The 14,850-nt window shown below is 28.4% G+C and overlaps 1 pseudogene; it reads right to left on the bottom strand.

Annotated features, from left to right (window-relative positions):
• Positions 1–11,899: 11,899 nt before the first annotated feature.
• Positions 11,900–14,850, bottom strand: part of LOC136980839 (atrial natriuretic peptide receptor 1-like) — a 311,833-nt pseudogene continuing 308,882 nt past the window's right edge.

Consider the following 14,850-nt stretch of genomic DNA (forward strand, 5'->3'; position numbering starts at 1 on the left):
ATTTATTTCATTACCTGATACTGATTTTCTGATTATTTTTAAAAACATACGTAGGAACGTATGGAAAGAAACTTAATTTAACAATTGACTCTCAATGAAATGTTCAAATAAAAATAATGATAAATCAATTTATTTTTAAAAGAATGTTGAAAGGTTTCTATATATAAAATAATAATACGTGGAAAATATCAGAAAATTATAAAAGTCATACGTCCAGAACATAATAATAAAAATAACAAATCTCTAGGAATTATATTTATGATTTACATTTAATAATATATTTTTCGTTGAAATATAAAATGAATGTATATTTTTAAAATATATTTGTTTATTAGTGTTCTTTATTTGCTGTTTTATTTTATTTATTTTTTGCTACATATCATTAGACACTGCAAGAAAAATCTGATTAAAAATATTAAATTAGCATAAAACGACGTGCCATAAAGTAGACACGATAGACAAATCAACTTGATTTGTCTGTTGTGTCTAGTCCCTTGTGACGTTGTATGGCACAATTGTGGGAGGAAAGCGGCAGGTATGGGGCAATTTTAGCAAAAACTGTTTTTACAACAGACAACAGATTAATCGTATGGACCTTATGACATGTTTTAAATAGAAAATAAATTAGTACTTGCATGCAGTAGTCAAAAACAGAGTATGTTACATAAATTCATGAAATTAGTAAATTAGTATACAAATTAATAATTTTTGAATCTTTAAGATTGAAAATATTTTTTATTGTTTTTAAAATGTATTATTATCATTCAGTTGTTCTAAATTGTCATGTATTAGATTTCAAAAATAGACACCTTTCGGAGACGTTCATTACTTTTACACTACTTCTAAATTGTTTTAGTTTTTCTACTATTTTATAATTTATGATATCGAAATGGCTTCTCAAGAAGGATTTTCAGTTTTCCAAGCTTTCACTTAGTAAGCCATGTTCCATATAAAATGTTCAAGCTCTTATTTCTCATGATGTGATTTTCAAGAAATTAATTTAGTTAATGACTTCTCATTACTAAGAGACTTTTTAGAGATTTTATTTAATAATTTATCGGAAAATATTGAGATTACAATAAATAGATTTGCTTCATTACAACAATATAATTGCTACAATTGGAAGAGGAAAATAGGCTGGCTTTAGAAAGTGTTGTACTGGAGTCTATTTCAGATAATGGATTATTATGGTCTTTTTGGATATCATCGTTAATACGAGTATTAGCAATAATCTAATGATGTTTAATCTAAATTCCTTTTGAATAAAATTCAAATGAATGTTAAGAATCTTAAAGTGACTAACATAAAGATGATGCCATTAATGTACTGAGGAGAGGAACATTTATTGAATATATAATGTTAACTGTCGCCATCTTATTTTTAGTAGTTATTGAAAAAATAGAAAAATAGTTCTTTCTTTTCCAGGAAATGTTACTTCTTATCTGTAGATTTAGTTTTAAACTCGCAATAATTTATTACAAGTCAACATGATGAATATAGGAGAAGAATAATATATTAACCGATAGGAAAAATTTAAAAGCGCTTTAATATACAATGAGCAATTATTTATTGTGACGTCATCACAATGCCGTACTGCAATTTTTTTAAATCATATTTTTAATTTATCTAGTTTAAAATATATGCTCTCTACCTCAAATTAGTACTGTAGAATCTTGCCCCTGTACATCACACTTTTCCGTTAGAAATGGAGTCGTGCCGGTCAAAAATGATTTACCATGAGTATTTAAAATAATAAATTCAGATGAGTTTAGAAACTATTGTTATTGATTCTTTGCAATATGCTGATAATGATATTTTAGCCAAAGACTCTATTACTACTCAAGGGAAGTTTAATAAGTTAGTAAAATGTTCTCATGAAAATGGTCCTTAAAATGATACGTTGAATTTCTTATATTTCGTAACGGAGTTCGTTTAAGAAATACGAAAAAAATAATAGAGAACGTAGTTAGAGGTTTCTTATCTGGATATTTTATATTTGTCTCCGATTTTAACACACTATTTAATATATGTTAAGAAGAAACTTTCGCCAAAGGTAAAAGTAAGTATTCACAGTTCCAGCAGAAATGTGTGTCGCATGTGAGATGTATGGCAGTTCCAACCATACATCTCCCATGCGGTATTAATTCCTCTAATCGTTATTTAGGCAGGATACATTGTAATTCCTTAGTCGATACTTTTACATTTTATGGAATTCAAATGGGAAATATTCCGTTTGAATAATTTATTGAAATCACATATTCTTTACAATAAAATATTTACTTTAGATCACAGATAAAAAGGATTCATACAATTAAAAATAAGAACTGGCATTCATAAACTCTGTTAGATTTTCCTAGACTGTTTGAAACGGATCCATATGAAATTCTTGCGCTCTCGAGAGTAATTTTCAGAGACTTTGCTACAAAAATTAATGTTTCAGTACATTATTGAGTCCCGTTAATTAAGGATTGCATTACCGAAAATCAGATATTTTTACCGGCAAATTCGGCTAAAATATGTATTCAAGTAATAACTATTTAAATCCAAATACATATAGTTTCGTACTGTTTTTCGGAGTTACGAGAAGTAGCTGTCACTACTAGGTTTAGCTGCAATTAAAACATATGCCATATACACAAATCATAATTGCTTGAAGAGAACTTACAAAGAAGAAATTGAAAGAAATTTATCAGCATTCTTCCAATAGTATTCAGAGAAGATAAAGATGATATTTTCGAAAAAAACAGACATAAATGCCAACTGTTAGTAAATTGCAAAAATAAATAAATATACACGTTTATGCAAGGTGTTCAAAGTTGCCCACAATTTGTGTGCAAGTAAAACAACTCGCCATTAATGTGTAAATTGTATTAAAAAATTAAATTATTTTTATTACATTACACAAAACATGATACTCTAAAATATTTAAATTACAGTATAACAAAGTGTGAAAACTGCTAACTACAAGGGACGAATTGTCTATTTTGGGCATTATAGGGTAGGAAAAGTCAAGGCGTGCTAGTGTTAATATTAGAATTGATTACTTCCAAATTAACTCGATTATTTTCAAAAAATTACATGTAAATTTCTGTTTTATGAACATAAGAATCTATTGTCATCTCTAATAATAATTAGATTTTGAAAATCAAAATTTAATTAATATTATAAAACTTAATATTCATTATATAAGCGTATACATAATGTCTGAAATATCAATTAACCGAGAAATATTTTAAAGCTTACTTTAAGAGCGATTAAAATCAGTTTGAGACAGTTCATTATTCCTAACTTACTTCGTCAGGTTAACTAATTTTAGACCAATCTATATTTTATTTAATAATTATTTCATCTGATAAATAAGTAACGACTTAAAATAATTTTATTTACTTACATAATAAGTTAATATAATGTATTAAAATAATTTTAAAATCCTTTCAATCGAGATGTAAAGATACTTATTTACATTTTAATAAAATTTTATTAAAAATTGACGTATATTTTACAAACTAAAATTAGTTTATATTTTACAATTTTTTTAACTTTTATCAAAACAGTCAAAGAAAACAAAGAAACAATTTTAAAAGTCGAAACACTAATAAAGAAATATTTTGGATGTAAAAGATGTGCAAGGAATTTTTTACTCCATTTATTTTATGTTTAGAAAAACAAATGGGCAGGAAGATATTCTTAATACTTTACACCTTAGAAAGTGTAGGCTCGTGACTTGTTACAATAAATTGTAAGTCAAATGCATGAATGCACCCTTGTTTCGGAAAAAAAGACATACATCTCACATACGGTACAAAATGCAGTTTCTAAAAAATTTCAAATGCGTTTGCTCACACACTTTATATAAAGAATAACAATAAATTTCTGAAATGTTTCACAAACGTTATAAATAATTAATAAATCTTCTTACAAAATTTGAAAGAAAACAGTAAAATTTTATAAAAATATACAAACGCAATTATTTTCATTTTTTATCTATCAAACATTTATTATGCCATATTTCGAATTATCTCTATTTTATTGAAGGAATGTGAAGGAATATGTCGTAAAATATATAAAACTACATGTAAGTAAGACAGACAATGAATTCCTTAATTTAAAAACGGTGGTTATATACATATACAATATATATATATTTGTAGGAACAGGAATAATAAGGACTAGGTTTTGACCAAATAATCGACAAAAACAACAAAACTGCTTCATTTTTTATGTCCGGTTCATCCTGTTTGTCTTTAAAAAACGTTCTAATTCCTACGTTCGTATATTCGTCGTCATTGTCTTCTTTTTCTCTTTTCTTACTTCATAAATTCCACTGTTCGGCCATCCTGAATAGATATTCCGATCTCTGAATCCGTCTTTCTCTCTTCCTACTCGGTCTTACCGGAGTCCAATTTGCGGCCTCTTTATTGGACTAGGAAATAATCTCTTTGCTGATGTCTTTATAAAAATCGGTAGACGTGCTTTCGGCACACTGGTACATGTTGTTTTATTTATTGAACATCATAAAAGGTTAAAGATCTTCCGTCTTTAAGGTGCCATTGCGCAAGATCCCGTCTTACGTCTTTAATTCATCATCTTTATACGTCTTGCAAGCCGTTTCTGTATGTCTGCATAAATCTTGTCGTTTTTAGGAGTGTTTTTTCTGATTTAATATTCATCATCTTGCGTCCATTTTTTTTCATATTTTCTGCAGCTGTAGACGATGGATTAGGATCTTTATGATTTAGGAGGTACTACTGGACCTGGGTTTCACGCATACAACTTTATATGGACTTAGATATTTGGGGCACGACTTTAGTCAAACCAAACTGCGTTCTTCGAATGGCAACTGGTTCTTTTTTTTATAGTGGTTCGGATCCTTTCTTTTCGTGTTAAACGTTTTTCGATTTTTCTCCTGGATCTTTAAAAGTTTCCCTTAGCATCATTTCGAATCCTATAACGGTCTTGAATTTCTCCATTAATAAACTGTTCCTCTACAACTTGTTTATTTTTCCTCCTTATTCTTCATTTCTACATTAGTAGAAATTCAAACGTAGACTAATAACGTACTCCTCGAGGACAGGCTGTTCTTTGCACTGAACCGACAGGTTTGAACCATCTGTGTACAAAGTAATATACACTCATTTCAAAAGATCTAATTGTACTCTCTATATCATTAAAATTTAAAGCTATTGTAGGGAATTCTATAATAGTGACACCTGATCTATTTTTCTCAATATTTGTCTCTCGTGACTACTAACCACACTGTCATCGGTTTATACTTCGAAATCTTCATCTTGCTTTCGATCTTGCTTGTTATCGACAACAATATTAACCCTTAAAGCGTTCAAGTCGTTTAAATTCGAGACAAATCTCTTCATTATTCTTTCTTTAAAATCATATATTTAAAACATTTCATGCTACTATCAAATCATTAACTGAGAAGTTTTTGCTAATAAATTCTAATTTCACTTTATATTCGGCATCTCTTTTAAAAGAATAACAAAATCCCTTAAACTCAAAAAAGTCGTTTTCGATTTGAGCTGTCTCCATTTTGTTAGAATGTCAACTTCTTTAATGTTCTTATTGCACTCGCAGAACGTACTGTACTTTTAAATTGTTCTTAACTTCGAGGAAATCCGCTAAAGAATTCATTTTTTCCTCTTTTTCTTAAATAATAAAATCGCTGTTGAATTTACTTGTTCGTTTTTTTTTATCGAGATTAATTGGTGGACCAATAATTTAAAAAGTCGTTTAGAAGAAATACATTATGAAATTTTTAAGTGTACGAAGAAAAAGTTTCAGTTGAACCTAACAGTTTTCATACCAAACAGCTGAAAAAATTAAGCAGTTAGGTATGAAAATTGATGAATTTACGACTGAAGGTAAATTAATTGAAGATGAATGAGTTCTTTTATAAAGATTTCTGTAGTAACTCCTGATGACATAGAAGCGTGGATATTTGCATGTTTATATGCAGATAAAATATTTTCGAAAGCTTTCAATAAAACTGAAGACATAAACACAATATCGTTATTAACAGATACTTTATTAGTGCATTTGAGACTAATTAAAAGTGAAGATAAAAGTTTTACATCACCAAATAACCTTAAAGGACCATTATCAGGTTTAGAGCATACTGCTAAAGAAAACTATTTTAGCAAAATAACCAAAGGTATCTTGCAATTATTTATTTCCAGCTTTTATTCTGAGTCCAGAAAGATCTTCGAATGAATTTTGACTCCAAATTTTTGCATTTGGAGTCAAAATTTAAAAATCAACAGTAATAAAAGGTCAGTAAATTTTCAACCCCTATTTGCAGTTTGCTATTTTATCTTTCAACAATGTAAAATCGAAATAACAATCGAGATAAGCACACTTTTTAAGAAAATCGCTTTATTCAGTTCCGTTTAATCGAGATTTTTTATTAGAAAAATTTCAGAATTTATATAATTCGTACAGCTTTTACATTTTTATTGTACTATTGTATTGTATTTTACTCAAGTCAGGACTAAAACAGAAATTAATTCAGTTCAAATAGTTCTCTTACATTTGTTAAAGATAACAAAACAGTAAAAGCTGTTTTATTGAACTCATTTTTTACTGTATTTAATCTTTCTATAATGAAGATGATACATAATCTACGCCGTCGAGAGATTGTACGGGCCATGGTGCCCTTTAGCAATTTATTATTATTTATATTTTTTGCAACAAATTAAATATGTAGAATCTTTTTCTATTAATAAAAAGCAGTCTTAAATATTTTGTTTTCTGTTAGAAATTTTATACTGTATATTGTTTTAATTTTTTAGGGGGTGGGAACCGCTAAGGACGCTTAAGTTTTTTCCAGGCCAATGAAAATTTCTATCTTCTCCCTGTCGACGGATCTGCTTATAATAGTGACTAAATTGTTTAATCATTTTGTAAATTGGTCCATTTGATCTTGTAATTGATTATAACGTATGTAGAAGCACTGCCTATACTACTATATCATATAGAATATTTTAGACTCAATACAGAATAAGTTGATTTTTTTCAATATAATTCTAAATTTTGAAAATGAATAGATAAATTCTTCCACCTCAATTTATCATCGGCCATTAAACCCAGCCTTGGCATTTGTAGTACGTTTAATAATTGACTTGTGTATTCTTATTTAGCTCTCGATTTTCCATTTTAAATATTTTATTCTTGAACTTTAATTTATTTTTCTGCACTTACCGTCAATTTCTTTACCGAAGTAAAGGATGTTTTCTAGCTTAACGTTTAATATATATTCGAGAGTTGTTAAACTTCGATAAGATTTTGTAATGATATCAATTTTTTGTCCAATCTAGACAAATGTCTTTAATATTAAATAAAATTGCGTCCAATACAGATCCTTATGGTATGTCACTCAGCATCTGAAAACTCTTGAGATCTTGGTTTCTAATTTCACGTAACCTTTTTTGTTGATGAAATATGATACGACCAGATTAATAGCATCAAGTTATTTCTATAATACATATTGAAATTAACACTGGTAAATGTTCTAGAGAAATCCACAAAATCAGTAGCGGTAGTGTTAGTGCTGTCAAAACACTTGTAATCTTGTCTATATAATGCTCCAATGCGTCATGGTAGAGGTGTTCCTTTTGAATCCATACTGAAATGGATGTATAAGTTATATTTATCGAGAAAATTCTGAAGCTTCTAACAAAATTTTTGAAAAAATATTTTATAAATGTCTAGCTGATTACAGTCTATATATTTTTATTTCTGATTTTACAACTAAATTATTTCCTACATAAAAAACAGTTCTGAATAAATGTGACTGGAAAAGTACATTCTTTAAAAGAGCAATAGGTTCAGATATTATCAGCAAATTTTTTATATTCTTTTCAAGTTTAAGCTGGCGCTATAAAAAGTATTTAGTGAGTTTGAGCATTTGTATTTTCTGTTATAAAATATTTCGTTACAACCATAATAGTTATAACATTATACATATAAATGAAGTCTTTCATTATAACGAAATTTACTATATATTTATAATGAAGGATTTTGCTTATACACTTACAGTTATATTTTATAACGTAAGATTATAATCTTTTGTTATATAATAAGATTGTAACGGTAGCCAATTAGAGTAGTCGTTGGTTTATAAGTTGATTTATAATATGTAGCGAAACATTAACTTAACCTAATCAAACACGGCGACTAAGAATAAAAAATTTCGATTTTATAATGCCGAAAAGAGAAAAATTCACGAATTGGTTAATGATATTTACAAAGATATTTTAATAATGAATGTAAATGTGAAAGTCTGTATTATTTTAATACATAGTAATTTAAGAAACACAAACTATTAATTACAATGATTAATTGACAAAAGCTGTTATACGAGTTTATCTATATTTTTACATTTGAATTTCATAATTTATTTCATAATAATTATGAAATATAAGATGAGTAGTTACTGGATTGAGTAATGAAATTCATGAAATATGATGATCTTCAGATAACAGAGAGTCGAGAACGATTGAACATTGCCAACAATCTCGTTTTCAAAATATAACTTTATAATAGAGTATAATATTAGTCATAAAGCAAACGCTATGATGTTCAATGTTAGTACTTAAAAACTTATAAACATAATGGAAAATTTCAATGCTCAAACTCGTTTACGTCTTAAGTTCTCTTGTAAAGTTATAATAATAATAATAGTCTCAATTATTATAGATTTCTTCAATACAAAAGAATTACTTAAAGTAGGTATTTCAATCAAATCGTTAGAAATAGAAATGGTGTTTTTCTCCGAACTAGGATATCCCTGCATACATCTATCATATAATTCTGAGCAAATAGAGGCATTATTAAAAAATTTTCTGAATTTCACACTTTTTCAGATCTGTAATTGTAATTTTAATTAATTAAATAACACGTTAACTATTACATTAATTAATTAAAATTTAGTCCGAGAAACATCTGATATTTTTAATTTATATTATAATACGTTATAATAAAACAAAAGCATAATTTTAGATACCAATTATAATATTACAACTAATTAATTTCTTTTTATTTTTTTACTGTTTTTTGTTTGTCTTTTATATTTCGAGAGAATTTAAACATAAGTCAAATGAAATTTTATTTATAATTTTTTATAATTGATAAATATATATTTTCTAATAAGAAAAAAAAACATAATATAAAAACAATTTGTTTTTTTAACAAAAATTAATTTTTGATTTTGGCAGCTAATACCACGATACAATTGAAAAGAACAATGAAATAAGTTTTAAATAAATAAACAGAAGTTTAAACTAGTTTTATTACTTGAATGTATTTAGATGGCTTAAAATATAAACAAGGGCACAAAGGAAGTTCTAACTCTGTTGAACTATCTCTATTTGATCCGATTGATCGATCAAGAATCGCTGAGACATCCCCAAAATTTAACCATGTATTTTGAAACAATGATGTGGAAGTGATATACACTGTGTCCGTAAAACACATTTGTCTGTTTAGAATAGTCTACAGTCAAAAGTATCCATCTCATATATGATAAATTTTCGGCGTGTGTTATTGAAGTAACTAGAAGTTGGAGAAAAAATTATTAGTTCCATAAATTGCCACCAAGAGGAGAATCGGTGCTACGCTGTAAGCTGAAATAAGACGCCCAGAAATGGCTATTTCGTAATTTATTTTTCACTAAATCATAAAATATATGTTCGATATAGTTGGCTCTATTTTTTGATCCATTTGAAACCTCGATATCGTATTCGATCGTTGACGGTAAACTTTCTTATAAAATGTTAAGGGTATGACGCCATCCATCAATCAATGTCTTCCCCATAAACAGCTTTGAAATGTCACCATTATCAATAATCGTACGGGTTTAGATAGAGTGAACGAAGTGACCAACTCTAGAGAAGTGACGGCTAACAATTAGATCTTCCTTATCAGTTCTTTAACGGCTTTGCAATGTGTGGCAAGTGCCATCATGCATAAAACCCGGTCGATCCAAGGCTCTCTCTATCTCAGTTGAAATGTCGCAAATGCGCTGTCGCGCTGGATTTACATTATTATTCAGTAGCGTTGTAAATCGACTGCCAGTAACCGAACACGTAATCCGGAATTTGGGTCGAAGGTATTAAAAAAAAAAAAAAAAACTTTCCATAGATGAATGAAAACTTGAAACGAGTCCGGTTATCTTTGGAGAATGGACGGTTTTTCTTCAGTTTTGCGAATCTTTTCCTCTAGTCCGAATTCTGGAATTGTAGGTGTTGTCAGCACCGTGCTGATAGAAACGAGTCTCAACTGTCGAAAGAAACCTCATGCCAATCATTTTTCGCTTCTCGAATGCAAATATATGTCTGGCATCGAGATAGGAAGACAAAATTATTGAACGTGAGATATCTTGTAAGTGCACGCACGATGTTTCATGCAATTTTGTGAACTGTTGATGGTTTATCTAATATTCTTGCAATACTGCGAACACTTTTCGTTCAATGCACTTTTGGCTGGCTCTCCTCAACCCACGATATTCCTATACCTTCTGTCAGCTGCTCGGAAACAAGCTTTTGAGCTCTTCCAGGTCTAATGTCCAATGAATCCGTATTTTTCGAATTTTAAAATCATTTTTCTACACAGTGGCAGAGATAAGACTTTTCCTTATTCTCTCCAATGCTACGAATGCTTTAATGCAATAGTATCGGATTTCTTGTTTTGATAAAACAATTTACAAGCAATGGTGATGCGAAAAGTTTCATTTTTCGTAGCATGATTCCACGTTAAGCTTGCATGCGTTAAGTAGAGATTCTATGATAACAATGTGACGTAATACTGTAATTTGTACATTTCCTTATTGTTTAAAGCCCCAATATTCTTTTTGATGGCAACATCTGAATCTGAAATTTTACCCAAAACTTGCATTTCCGTGGATTTAATAATACACATCGGAAATTTTTTGTAAATCCGATTTATAGCAGTTTTCGCTGTAGACAGCTCTAAACATGTGAACTTGTGAATTTTAAAATAAAATTCATTGTTAAGATTAGAAAACTGCTTTTTATTTTCACCAAACTTAAGTGTCAAAACATCGCAAAACAGAACTTATTTTAAATAACATTGAAAATGTCTACGTACAGTATTTTAATTATACTTACACCAATATTGAACGATGTATACAATATATATTTGCTTTCAGTATCAAACCGAATAACTTCTTTACTGTTAGTAGTAATATTCATTTTTGTATTCTCGAATATTTAAACCAGGAGTCGCAAACTGGTGGCCCGTTAAGGTTTCATATCCGGCCCGCAACCATGATGATTTCTTTTCTAAAAATTAATGTTTCTAACATCTTGAGAGGATTAAAACAGAAAAAGTTCAAATACCTGGTTTCGTAAGTCTTAAAGACCTGGAAACAAAAGGGCATTTATTAGAGCCTATTTTTTAATAACAGTATGATTTGGTTTATAGAATAGTATTGAATACAGCCTACATCTGATATACATCTATTTAAAATCTGGTACTTTGCTGCATTTGAATTTGAGACCTTCGATTTAAACATTTAGCACGTTACTTTTATACATCACCACGTCTACAGTACTTTATATCTAAAATATTTCTACAGTATATTTAAAATATTAAATTTACAAGCGATATTCTACTTTACGAATTATAAAACCAAACAAAACTTACAATTACATTAACTCTATACATTAAATATTTAAAAATGTACTTCTCTTACATAAAATCTACCATTAAAATTCATTTGTTTACGTTATGTAATAAGGGGAAACATGGTATTTGTAAAGGTTTACTAATTATTTTATAAAACTGCCGCCGAGTTAAATATTTTATCGGATTGTTAGGAAATTCTGAGGTAGTGATTAGTCGTTAATTGAAAAAGAAAACCATTAAATCAACAACGAAAAGTAAACTTTACTTTCAAACATATTTACAAGACAACAATATACATTACATTACAATAACATTGGGGGATGAACGAATTGATAACATTGATGAAAATTATGTAAAACCATTGGGTTATTCCTCCCATAACAAATATCACGAAATTCTGATCGTTTCTCCAGTGATTATTCGCATTCGTAGTTAACATTTTATGGCAGGACTGTTGGAAGACGTCATAATGAAGTCACGTCCTGCTATCTTATTTTTTTGTAGGTTTAGGAGTTGTCGAAGTTGGATTATTTTTAACTACTTCTCCAAGAAGCCAATATGTCGTCATCTTTCCTTTTCCCTAGAAAATTAACATTTAATTAGTTTTCGGTCACACTTAATTAATATCGAAGTAAATTCGATGGTAAGATATTAATAAATCTAACTGCTAATTTAATATTTCGATAGAAAATTAGTTATACGAGGATATATTTAAAATTAATAACCGAAGTTAAGTAAAATAATTACAATAATAAAAATTCAATACAAGTAAGAAAAATTTACAAATTAAATTGTAAACTTGTATAACTTTTATCTAATTATAAAAAAATATAAATAAATTTGGAAAAATATTTTAAAAATCAAAGGGAATAAGAATATATGTTCTTAATGTTTTACTTTCATTTCGACTTCTCCACGAGACTCTAAAAGAAATGTGTGAAACGTGTCCAAAAATTCTTTTGTCTGAGAGCTGACATGAATCTTCAGAGCTAGAAATAAATTAAATTTCCTTATTTTTAATAAAATTTATTTTATAATGGAATTTATAGATAGATTCTGGCTGATTTATTTATATTAAATTTTAAATCAATTTTTTGCTTGCCCGTATAAGAAAGAATGTCATTAAAATTTGAGATTTCATTTTACTTTCCCGGCTGTTCCACCAACATAACACGGGAAAGTATTGTAGTCGTGTCATATTTGATTCCTCGAGATTTTTGTAAATCTCGAAATTTTGCGACATTTGAACTAAAAGGAGGAAAAAAACACGAATTCCATTTTTGTGTTTTATTTATTTCAGGATGGGGTAAAGATTAAGAAAAAGAAATTTGCCATGGGTATTTGTGCATCAGGGTCATTAATGCTATTAAATTTTAGATGGTCAAACTTCTCAAGATACGAATGATTTTGTCGTCTACAATGCTTAATTACAGTATATTTAACAATGTGCCTAACATATCAATGCTCAGATATTGAATAAAACTGATATATCGTCCCATTAATTTGATAACTTACCCGTGCGTAAAGAATCACATTGGAAAGCGCGATAGCAGAGTGAAGAAACATTTGAACTTATTAGTTATATTTTTAAAGTATTCTAAGTATAAACACTATTTAAAAATATTTACATTTGCTAACATTAATTGGTAGCTAAATGAAGTTACTTTTTATCAATATAATTTGTATCCTTGCAATTTGTTAAATAGTAAATTGTCTATCTGTCTTAAGTAGCTTTGTACTTATAAACAATATAAAGAGTAATGCCTTCTAAACAATAAATTTCTCGTTTTATATCCGAATAAATAACGATTTATCTGCATAAAAATACCAGAAAAAAGAAAGTAAGAAGTTAAATGATGCTACGACTCGATAATAATGAATATAATTTAATAAAATATATTTGGTTAGTTTAACAGACATTATTATTTTCTGTTAACTCAAAATCGTATTTCTTCTTACTTATATCTATTTCATTTTGTATTTGTTTTTGAAGTTTATTTGTAAAAAATCCAGCAACGAGTTACTTAACTTTCCCGGCAACATTTAAACTGCGTGTGCTGTCATCCGTTATATTTTCTTTTAACAATTTTTATATTTTTAATTATTCTAAAATGTCAAAAAGCTTAATTTTGAGTGTAGGTACGAGTTTTATATAAAATTGTTAATGCCAATAACGAGTACAATCATTTTTAAGTCTGACTCTATTTGAGATATGACACACGATCCCCTTTATCTGCCCACTCCACAGACTTTAAACACCAAAATTTAATAAAATAAATCTCTCTAATACATAAACCTCCCCGAAAATTTCACAAAATTTCGACTGAAAGCACGGGAGTTATTAAGCTTCAAAGAGAGTAAAAAAATCGCGCCCTCACACAACTATCCATACATACAGAAAAATCCCCAAATTTTCTTTTACATTTCTCGACGTTTCAATGTTCTCGGAGTCTAAATGTAAAAATCTTGATCGCTATACTTTCCTTCTGTTATATATAACATTGCATTGAATAGTGTAAAAGCTGGGTAAAGCGTAGATCAATTGCAGTTGCGTATGACAAAAATAAAAGCTGCTTTAATTTTGACATGGTAGACCTTAGACTAACTAAAGAACTAGTAAAGATTTATTACGATAGCACAAAAACAAATGATAATTAATAAATATACTGTATAAAACCTATGGAAGCAAACCATTTTGTATATTTATATCGTTTATTTTCTAGTTCTAAATGATCAATATAGGAAGAATCAATATTACTTATGCAATTTCTCTACGAACAAACTCCCACTTGATATTAATAATTTCAGCTTAACTTGTGTTAAAATTTACTAAAATAAGAATGACGATAGCTATGGACAATTTTGTTTTATTTAATGCTAACGCAGACGAAGCATAGAGTAATTGCCGATCTCATTAATGATTTGTTAGTTTTACTCGATATAATGTTGAGTCTCCTGAAATGATTTAAAACATCCTTTGTAGAATCTGAATTATAATTTCATATCTCAATTCTTAAAAATATATTCCTCATAAATATATTGTGAGTATGTTGTGAATTATATTGTAAAACTTAAGTGTGTGATATATTAATAGGTTCCCCTCCAGACCCGTAAAGTTTATCCGGATCTTCTTCCGTTCATAATGGAAATGTTAATAAAAATATCTAAATATAGAGAAAATGGTAATTTAGT

Source organism: Centruroides vittatus, unplaced genomic scaffold (genome assembly GCF_030686945.1).
Source record: "Centruroides vittatus isolate TY-2023 unplaced genomic scaffold, ASM3068694v2 contig_726, whole genome shotgun sequence".
In the NCBI taxonomy this organism is placed as follows: Eukaryota; Metazoa; Arthropoda; class Arachnida; order Scorpiones; family Buthidae; genus Centruroides; species Centruroides vittatus.